The sequence below is a fragment of the Petaurus breviceps genome, unplaced genomic scaffold, assembly GCF_028583685.1.
Source record: "Petaurus breviceps papuanus isolate PSGF00001 unplaced genomic scaffold, PetGlider_PUasm1.0 224, whole genome shotgun sequence".
Taxonomy (NCBI): Eukaryota; Metazoa; Chordata; class Mammalia; order Diprotodontia; family Petauridae; genus Petaurus; species Petaurus breviceps.
Genome location: NW_027185887.1, coordinates 9,883,142 through 9,892,033, shown reverse-complemented (window position 1 = coordinate 9,892,033; position 8,892 = coordinate 9,883,142).

Here is an 8,892-nt window from a genome sequence, read left to right as displayed (position 1 = left end):
CTGGACCACCTAGCCGCCCCATTAACTGAATTCTTTTGACTTGATTCTAGTGCAACACTTAGCCTTTTGGATCTCACCCTTTCCCACCCAAGCAGAGTACCTTCCTCCAGGCTCTTTAACTGCTCTTTATCACAAGTTGGTCCTATTCCTGGGGCTGGGGAGCTAACAAAACCTTCCAGATTATATATAGCATCATCCTACTTCTTCAGGCTTTTATCCTACTCTTTCCTTCATATTCATACATATTGAATGCTCCAAAAGATTTAGGATATTTTTCATTTCCTTCACATGCCCCATTATTCTTTACTCCAGTGCATTTGCTCACACTGTTCCACATGCCACACCTTCTCCCCTTCCTCTTTAAAGCTCAACCCAAATTCTCTCTCCTCCAGCAAGTCTTCCCTGATACCCCTAGTGGCAATGACCTTTCCCTCATTATCTAATATGTAGTAATTAACTTGTACCTCTTTCATGTATTTATTGTATATTATAGTTATTGATACATGTGTGTCATATTTCCCTGAAATACTTCCATGATTGTCTTTTCTAACCGCATTTTCCTGATGTGGGGTGTTATGGGATGTTCAGGGGGGACTAGCACCTCTGGTATGTGGACTTGCTGAGCCCTTTTCAGGGCTGTTAATCCACCTTTGGTGTCCATCTGTCACCCAACTCTTACCTGTGGCTCCAAGAAGCTGTAACATGCACCATAGTCACACCCCAAAAATCTTCTCAGCAGATAGGCTACACCAGGTTGAGGCTAACCAATAGGGTGAGTTAGGGGGCTGTCTACCCCAAGCATGTGAAGACTTTCCCACATGGAATGGGTGGATGACAGTTTGTTCCAATGGCCATGAAGGCAGCTGACCAGGCACTGTGTATCACTTAGAGCCTGGTCAGACATGGAAGCCACCAAGGCCATTCACTGCATCCCGGCCCATTGCCTGTCATCTTGACTTTTGTCTTACCACTGGACTTCAGTGACTGGTGACTTTGTGCAACTCTGCCTCACTCCAATCTAATTCATGAGCAAGTCAAGACATCACCCCATGATGTCATCGGTCCTCTTCAAAAAGGAAGGATCAACAACAACATTTTCCTACTGTAATATTCTGCATATAGTAGATGGCTTGAAAAAATGCTTGTTGAATTGAATTGAATCTCTGTTGTTACACCCTAAGGATGCCTAATAAGAGATACTCTTGCCCCTAATCCTAGACAATACATTTTCAAATTTACCTGATCAAATCATCCCTTATGATAGGAGGAAGTATCTCTTTCCCTCCTTCTTTGCAGAGGTGAAAGACTATGGGTGTGGAACATTGTATATAATACCAAACTTGTCCAAGCACTGGCACTACAATTGGTTAGTTCTGTTCAACAGATTACCCCCCTCCCTTTTGTTATGAGGAATGGTTTGTGGGAGAGGAGGTAAGGAAGAGAGGCGATACCTACATTAATAAATGTAGGCAATGTGAAAACAAAAGCTTTCAATAAAATATCATTTTAAAAAATTGACTTTTCAGGTGGGGGGACAGAAGAGGGCAAATAAAGAAATGAAGAGGCAATACTTAGGATGAAGCTGAATCATGGCTCCATGGGAGTTCAGGACTTTTTTTGTTTAATTGGGATTTAGTCAATTAATTACATACAATTTCCTGCCAAAGGCACTAGGAGCAGAGCTGAGTGCTGGGGTCTTTGCTCCAGAAAAGATTTGCGTGAGGTGAATGCTTTGCAGTACTCCCCTCACTTTGCATTCTTAAGGAATCTTAGAGACTGTCCAACTCCCTCATTTTATAGAAGTGGAAACTAGGACCCCAAAAGGTTGTCCGAGGTCAAATAAATGTATGTGAGTGGGAGAGTCTAGATTTGAATCCAGGACCTCATTGCCAAGGTTTGGGAGGCTTGTGATCTGTGCCAGTGGAAGATAAACCTACAGGAGTGAATTTTGAAATACTGAAATAACCTGCCAAAGAACAATACTCACAACAGTTTATAGAACACTTTAACGTGTTAGAGCTCAAAATACATATGTAATTTCTGTTGACTCTTACAACAAGCTAGGAGATTGGTGATATTATGATCCCCATTTGACAGGTGAGAAAACTGAAGCAGAGAGATGTTTAATAACTTGCCTAGGGACATAGAGTAAGTCTCTGAGGCAGAACTTGAACTCAGGTCTTCCTGCTTAAACTCATGACAGTATCCACTATGCCACTTAATTGCACAGCAAATATTTCTAGTATCTACTTGAGACAGGGCACGGTGCTGAACACTGAGGAGAACGTAAAATGGTATCGGTTCATGTTCCTGGCTTTGGGAACACAGCCTGGTTGGGAAGATAACACATAGATTTGTGAATGAATAACTACTGTAACATTATGAAGCTGTATACTATGTACTATGAAACTGTATACTATGAGGGATATATATGTATATATGGATATATATTTTTGCTTCTTAAAAGTTTTTTAAATTTTAATTTAATTTTATATTTTTATATATTTTTAAAATTTATTTTTTGGAGAAATTCAGAGCAGGAAAAGAGTGCCTCAGGGTGCAGTGATCCAGGAAAGTTTCTTGGAAAAGAAGCCGTCAATGGACAAAGCCTGACTCAGCAAAAACAGCCTTAAAATAGCGTTTCTTTCACTTCCCCTACAGTAGATTGAGCTGGGGTGGGGAAAGGGGTTTCTGCTTAGTCCTTGTCCATTTTTCAGACAGAGATTTGAACTAAGAGGAAAAGTGACTGGAGGATTAGCCTGGAGGGGTCATTAAATCAATGCTGGAAGTTATATTGAGCAAGGACTTGTTTAGAGAAGTGACTTGATGGATGCCTCCAATCCCCTTAAATCCAATACACTCTATGTGTTTTGTTTTGTTTTGTTTTATTTTTTTGCTTTTTGGAGGGCAATTGGGGTTAAATGATTTGCCCAAGGTCACACAGCTTGTTTTTGTGTTAAGTGTCTGAGGCCGGATTTGAACTCAGATCCTCCTGACTCCAGGGCCAGTGCTCTATTTACTTTGCTACCTAGCTGCCTTTAATACCCGCTACATGGAAGTCAAGACTGGATGGTTGGCAATGCTCTTCTTTCCACCACGGAGGAAGGAGAAAAAGATTGATTGGGGATACAGTAAGAAATAGGAGTCTAGGCTACAAAATCCTTTCTTGGGCCCAAGAATTAAAACTCAGGAGACTCTAAGCCCCTTGGGGGCAAAGACTAATTTTTTTTTTTTTTGGCTTTGTTTAGGCAAGTCAGCCACAACCTTCTACAGGAAGGCTTTTCTGATTCTCCTGAATATTCTCCCTCCTCTATAATTATTCTGTATTTATTCCATATTCTATACATGTATAGCATATCCCAAAAGTCTTAGTGCAATTTCAATATCTTAAAACTGCCCTAAGATGCCAGCATTGAGATATTAAAGCTTAAAATTGCACTATGACTTTTGGAAAATCCTGTATAGATATATAGGTACTTATACCTACATGGTGACGCAGAATGGTTTAGTAGCTAGAGTTGGCCTTGAAACCAGGAAGTTGAGAGTGTTTAAGCCCTACATCTGACACATACTGGCTAGGTGACCCTGGGCACATCACTATAACTTCCAGTACTCTAGGATGCTGTCTAGGAAAAGAGTTTGCTGAGAAGGTACAGACCTGCATGAGTAGAATGAAAATCACAAGACCTGTCTTTATTCCTATGTATTTACATAAATATATGTTGTTTCCTTTATAGAATATAAATGTGGTATAGTGAATAGACCACTGGCCCTGGAGTCAGGAGGATCTGAATTCAAATGTGGCCCCAGACACTTACTAGGTGTATGACCCTGGGCAAGTCACAACCCAGATTGCCTCAAAAAAAAATAGAATGTAAACTTCCTTAGAGTAGGGGTTGTTTTATTCTTTGTAATCTATATTTCTAGTGCCTGGCACATAGCAGGGGTCTAATTAATATTTACTGAATAGAATTGATTGCTTCCTTTGTGTGTAGCCCTGTATTAGGTGCTGAGGGTAGGGGGACTGTGGGGAGGGGAGAAGAGACTCTGGGAAGCCTGTGCTATAGTCCTTATCTATCCTCTGTGAGTTTGTAATCTCACTGGGAAAACAATACACTTACTTGAAAAGTTACATAACCATACCAGGCTGCCTTTGCTAAAGAGCCAAAGGAGTTGGTGCAGACTGTAGCTCCTTGGATCCCAGAAGAACAAAGTGTTATAGTCCCCCCTTAATGTCTCTTGACCTTCAGTCAGGAATACATTTATAGCACTGAAGGAAGGCAAGAGAATCCAGACTGTTTTCAAGTCTTTCAGAAATGGCTATTCTATAATCTGCTTTGCCAGATTTATCCCCATGATTTACAATCCATGTTTAAAAGTTCTTCATCTGTTGTTGTTGTTGAATTGTTTTAGTTGTGTCCAACTCTTTGTGACTCCTTTGAGCATTTTCTTGGCAAAGATACTGTAGCAGTTCGCCATTTCCTTCTCCAGCTCATTTTTTCCAGATGAGGAAACTGAGGCAAACAGGGTTAAGTGATTTGCCCAGGGTCACAGACCTTAGTCAGTGTCTGAGGCCAGATTTGAACTTGGGTCTTCTGACTCCAGGCTCTATCCACTATGACACCTAGCTCCTAGAGTCAGGAAGAGTCCAGAAAGAATTGTGGAATCAAATCCTGTTTCAAACATCAATTGTAGGATGCTGGGAAAGTGACAACTTCTATGGGCTTTAGTTTCCTTCTCTATGCCATGTTGCCTTCATCCTTCTCCTTCCCCTGATGACATCAATGACCCTGGCCTCCTGGCTGTTCCACAAACAAGACACTCTGTCTCTCTAATCTGGGCATTTTCTCTGTCTGTCCTTCATACCTGGAAGGTTCTCTTTCCTCCTCTCTGCCTACTGGCTTCCCTGACTCCCTTTAGGTCCTAAATACTTCAGATAGGTTTTCCTAACCTCTCAACTCTAATGCCTTCCCTCTCTTAAATATGTCCTATGAGGGCAGCTAGATGGTGCAGTGGATAGAGTTTGGAGTCAGGAAGATCTGAGTTCAAATCCTGCCTTACTTGCTGTGTGACCCTGGGCAAGTCACTTAACCCTGTTAGCTTCAGTTTCCTCATCTGGAAAATAAACTGGACAAGGAAAGGGCAAACCACTCCTGTATCTTTGCCAAGAAAACCCTAAAAGAGGTGATGAAGAGTCAGGCAGGATTGAAATGACTAACAACAACAAAAATTTATCCTGTATACAGCTTGTCTGTACAAGTTTATTTGCTTATTATCTCCAGAAGATTTAGATCTTTAACGAGAGGGACTTTTTTTGCCCATTGTTTATGCCTGGCACATAGTAGGTGCTTAATTAATAAATGCTTATTGCCTGACTGATTGACACTGTCCTTAGATCCCTGGGATTTGATGGGTGAGCTTTCAAAGACCTATCTTGCCAACAACCATCCTTCTTTCAAGTGGCCCCCAATAAGCTTTTTGAGGACAAGGACTATCTTGCTTGTGCTTTTATCCTCAGTGCTTAGAACAGGGCCCGGCACATAGAAAATACTTAAAAAGTTCTATCTCTTCCTAAAAGCAGAGATATCACCTTGCCAACAAAGGTCCATATGGTCAGTCATGGGTTTGTTTTTTGTTTTTGTTTTTCAGAAGCAATATATGGCTGTGAGAGTTAGAACATAAGGAAAGCTGAATGCCACAGAATTGATGCTTTCAAAATGTGGTGCTGGAGAAGACTTTTGAGAATCTCTTGGACAGCAAGGAGGTCAAATCAGTCAGTACTTACAGAAATTAGTTCAGGTTATTCACTGGATGGCCAAATACTGAAGCTGAAGCTTAAAATACTTCAACAACATAATGACATGGTACTCATGGGAAAAGACCCTGATGTTGGGAAATATTGAAGAAAAGGGAACAGCAGAGGATGAGATGTATTGATAATGTCATGGAAGCAACTAACATGTACTTGGACAAGCTTCAAGAGATACAGGGGTGGCTAGGTGGTGTAGTGAATAGAGTACTGGCCCTGGAATCAGGAGGACCTGAGTTCAAATCCGGCCTCAGATACTTAACACAAAAACAAGCCGTGTGACCTTGGGCAAATCATTTAACCCAAATGCCCTATGTTGCCCAACTGGCCCCCTTCAAAAAGCTAAAATAAAATAAATTTTAAAACTTCAAGAGAGAGTGCAGAACAGAAGGATCTGGGAAGAGTCTGCTAGGACTGAAAAACATCTCACTCTGCCTCTCTTTGCCTATCTCTGTCTCTCTCTCAAATAAGGGGGTTGGACTTGAACCCTGAAATACCTGCTAGCTCAAAATCTATGATCCCAAGACAATAATATATGCACTTCTTACTTTACAAGGTGATTTTGAGGAAAGCATTTTGTTATTAGTGAGTTAGTGGTAGGCACAGTGCCAGTTGTTAGGAATAGCATTACAAGCTGAAGGAAAGATAGCCCTTTCCCTTAAAGAGCTTATCCTCTAATGGAAGAACAGAACATGTCAGGGAAACTGGAATTTCTAGGTGTAATAAAGAAAGTCTATAATAAAGCCTAGAGAGTAATAGGCATGCCTTTTGTCTAAGGACTAGCCTTAATGAATTCCAGGATGGCCACTGTGAAGGGGACGGACAGCATTTTGAACTTCATCAATGGAAGGTGGGCCTTTGCTAAAAAAAAAAAAAATAGATGTCTGAAATATTGAAGAAATTACTAGTATCTTTTTTCTTCATTTAAAAAGAAAATATTTTATCTTTAACATTTATGTTCAGAGCTGTCTCTCCAGTAATGCCCCAGGCCCTGAGGGTTTGGGGAGAGTAGAGATTTCAGAGAAGGCCCTACGTCTGTCTTCTCCCACATCCAAAGCTCACCCCCCCCAACCTCCCCACTTTTCTATGTATTGTGCTTAGCACTGCACCCAGCACATAACAGGCAATTAATAAATACTTATTAACTGACTGACTGGGCCTACAAGTTCCTCTTACTTGGACTTCGCTTCTTTAGCTTGAGGATGTAGCGATATAGTGGAAAGAAGCCTAAACTTGGAAGCGGAATACTGGAGTCAGAGCCTGGTATCCTTGGCCACATTAATATACTTCTCATAGGCTTCATTTCTCCTCATCTTTATTTTATTTTGTTTTTTGCTTTTTTTTTGGAGGGGGGAAGGAAAGGCAATTGGGGTTAAGTGACTTGCCCAAGGTCACACAGCTAGTATTTGTGCTGTGTCTGAGGCTGGATTTGAACTCAGGTCCTCCTGACTCCAGGGCTCTATTCACGGTACCACTTAGCTGCCCCATCTCCTCATCTTTAAACAAAGGAGTTTGACTAGATGATTTCTTTGGTTGCCTTCCAGGTCAATGTCAGTTGGAGGTCAAGTCAACTGAACTCTGGGCTCTGAGGATGTTGTTCATCCTTTGTTTCAAAGAGGACAAATTACTTCATGGGGTGATGTCTGGACTTGCACTTGAACTGGATTTAAGTGAGGCAGAGTTGCCCAAAGTCATCTTCCTCACTCTCTTCCAGACTCATCAAAGTCCAGTGGTAAGACAAAAGTCAAGACAACTGGCAAAAGCCCAGGATGCAGTAGGTGACCTTGGAAGACAAAAAAAATGAAGCTAAGGAAAGGGAAAGGCTGCAAATAAAGGGCTCCATTTGTTTGCCCAAGCTCCCTTTGCCTTGATTAGAAGCACACAAAATGGAGGGGGGAGGGAGCAGTATAGAATCGATACAGAGGGCAGGGCATTGGGTGGTAGGAGGGCTCCCCTCTCTCCTATCCAACTTTTCTTGGATGGCCAGGGATGCAGAGGATGACCTTGATGTCTTCAATGTCTGACCAAGCTCTAAGCACTCCACAGTACCTGCTTCAGCCACCTTTATGGTCATGTTCTCATCTACCTGTTCAGCCAGGGAAGTCTTCACATGCTTGGGGTAGACACTGCCCCTCTATACTCCCCCGCCCCAGACCCCCAACTCACCAACAGGCCTGAGACCTGTTCGTTACCCTCTTCCTAGCTTAGTCTGTCCTCTGAGACAGTTCTGCTGCGGTGTAGCCTCTGTACATACTACAACTCCTAGGATTCACAAGTGAAAGTTGAGGGACAGTTGGACACCAAAGATGGAGGAGCAGCCTTGAAAAGGGCTTGGCAAGCCCTCCCACCAGAGGTGCTAGTTCTTCCTGAGCACCCCACATGCCTCTGAGAACACAAAGATTAAAACAAATAATCCTTGCGCTCAAGAAACTTGCCTATTATTTCGAGTTACAAGCACAGGAATGAATCAATATGGAGTAGCTAGAGGAGAGGGTGGATCCAAAGGTATGCTGGAGCCAGTTCTAACCTACTGAGGAAAGCATCCTGAAAATCTGCAGATGCTACAAATCAAGGCTTGACATTTCTTCTTAATTGTCTAGACTGAAAGTGATGAAGAAAATGTTAACGAGGCGGATTAAATTTAAAAGCTGGTGGTGTGTACATTATTTTGGAAAGCTAGTTGTTAAACTTTTGCCAGCATACTCCTGGCTAACTAACCACTGGGGCAGTGGAAAGATTTCACTGAAGAAGTGGCCCCTTCAGCTCAGGTAGGTAGGCAGGTAGCTGGCATAGGGGATAGAGTGCCAGACTTCGAACAAGGAAGACCTGAGTTCTGGCTAAGATCCTTACTAGCTGTGTAACCCTGAGCAAGCCCTTTAATGTCTCTCATCCTTAGTTTCCTCATCTCTAAAATGGGATCAGCTGTAGGGATTAAATATCTGTAAAGCATTTTTTACAAACCTTAAATCATTATGTAAATGTTAGCTATTATTATTATTGGAAGATTCAGGAATGATTTACTAGTTCCTACTCCAGCTCATTTTACAGTCGAGGAAACTGAGGCTAACAGGGTTAAGTGACTT